Raw genomic sequence first — 1805 nt, forward strand, 5'->3', positions numbered from 1 at the left:
GTTATAACACTTCAAATCTACTCTTTCAGCAATTTTCAAGTATATAACGTATTGTTATTAACTATAGCCACCATGTTCTACAATAGATCTCTTAAAATTATTGCTCCTATCTAACCGAAATTTTGTATCCTCTGGCCAAAATCTGCCCAAACTCCCCTGACCCCAGACGCTGGTAACTACCATTCTATTTTTCGCTTCTGAGTTCCACTTTTTAAATTCTGTACATAAGCACAAGAGTAAAATCATGCTATATTTGTCTTTCGGTTCCTGGCTTATTTCACTTAACATAATGTCATCCATGTTCATCTGTTATGCCAGCAATGACAGAATTTCCTTCTTTATGATGCTAAATAGTATTCCATGTGTCTATATACCACATTGTATTTATCCATACTTAGATTCTTAAATTCACTCCTCCATTAATAGACACTTAGTTTAATTCCGTATCTTGGTCATTTTAAATAATGCTGCAATGAACAAAGGAGTGCAGATATTTCTTTGACATACTGATTTCATTTCCTTTGACTATATTCACAGATGTAGAATTGCTGATTCATAATGGTAGTTCTATTTTTATTTTATTTGTCAACAGTCCTCCGTGCTGTTTTATGAAATAGCTGTACTAATTTACATTTTCACCAACAACGTGCAAGGGTTTCCTTTTCTCCAGGTAATTGCCAACACTTAATATCTTTAGTCCTTTTATTTTATTCAGAAAACCATGTTTGCCAGTAAACAATTTGCCAGTAACTCCAGCTATTTGGAGTAATTTAATTATTTGACTTTCAGTCTTCTTTCCGTTTTTTTTTTTTTTTTTTTGAGATGGAGGCTTGCTCTGTCGCCAGGCTGAAGTGCAGTGGGGCAATCTCAGCTCACTGCAACCTCTGCCTTCTTGGTTCAAGCAATTTCCCCTTCCTCAGCCTCCCAAGTAGCTGAGATTACAGGCACGTGCCACCATGCCCAGCTAATTTCTTGTATTTTAGTAGAGACAGGGTTTCACCATGTTGGCCAAGATGGTCTCGATCTCCTGACTTTGTGATCCGCCCACCTGGGCCTCCCAAAGTGCTGGGATTACAGGCGTGAGCCACGGTGCCCGGCCCAGTTTTTCTTATAATAGCTATATTAACAGGTGTGAGATCATAGTTTATGGTGGCTATAATTTGCATTTCCCCAGTGATCAGTGATGTTGAGCATTTTTTCAAATATCTCTTGGCCATTTACGTGTCTTCTTTTAATAGTTGTGCCTATTCTGATCCTTTGCCCATTTTTAATCGGGTTTTTTTAATCTTACTGTTGACTTGTTTGGGTTCCTTACATACGTTGAATATTAACCCCTCATCAGATGAATGGTTTGCCAATATTTTCCCTTATCCTATAGGTTGTTTCTTAATTACATTGGTTGTTTTTCATGCTGTGCGGGAGACTTATTTTGCTATAATCTCATTTGTGTATTTTGTTTTTGTTGCTTGTGCTTTTGGAGTAATGTCCAAATATTTATTGCCCAAACCAGTTTTATAAAATTTTTCCTTTGTATTTTCTCCTAGGAGCTTTACAGTTTAAGTTACATTTTTAGTATTTAATCAATTTTGAGTTAATTTTTGTACATGATGTGAGATGGGGTATATTTCTATTCTTCTGTATGTAACTGCGCAGTTTTCCCAATACCATTTGTGCAAGAGATTGTTCTTTCCCACTTGTATATTCTTGGCATCTTTGTCAAAAAAAATCAATGGACAGTAAATGCATAAACTTATTTCTGGGACCTCTATTCTGTTCCACTGGTCTGTGTGTCTCTTTTTATGCTA

General features: G+C 36.2%; 1 non-coding gene across 1 annotated transcript; it reads right to left on the reverse strand.

Annotated features, from left to right (window-relative positions):
• Positions 1–709: 709 nt before the first annotated feature.
• Positions 710–780, reverse strand: LOC116466201 (small nucleolar RNA SNORD65). The gene has a single exon (XR_004247440.1). It is a non-coding gene; the product is annotated as a small nucleolar RNA SNORD65 (small nucleolar RNA).
• Between the last annotated feature and the right edge of the window lie 1025 nt (positions 781–1805).

This window comes from Hylobates moloch, unplaced genomic scaffold, assembly GCF_009828535.3.
Source record: "Hylobates moloch isolate HMO894 unplaced genomic scaffold, HMol_V3 SCAFFOLD_3, whole genome shotgun sequence".
NCBI lineage: Eukaryota > Metazoa > Chordata > Mammalia > Primates > Hylobatidae > Hylobates > Hylobates moloch.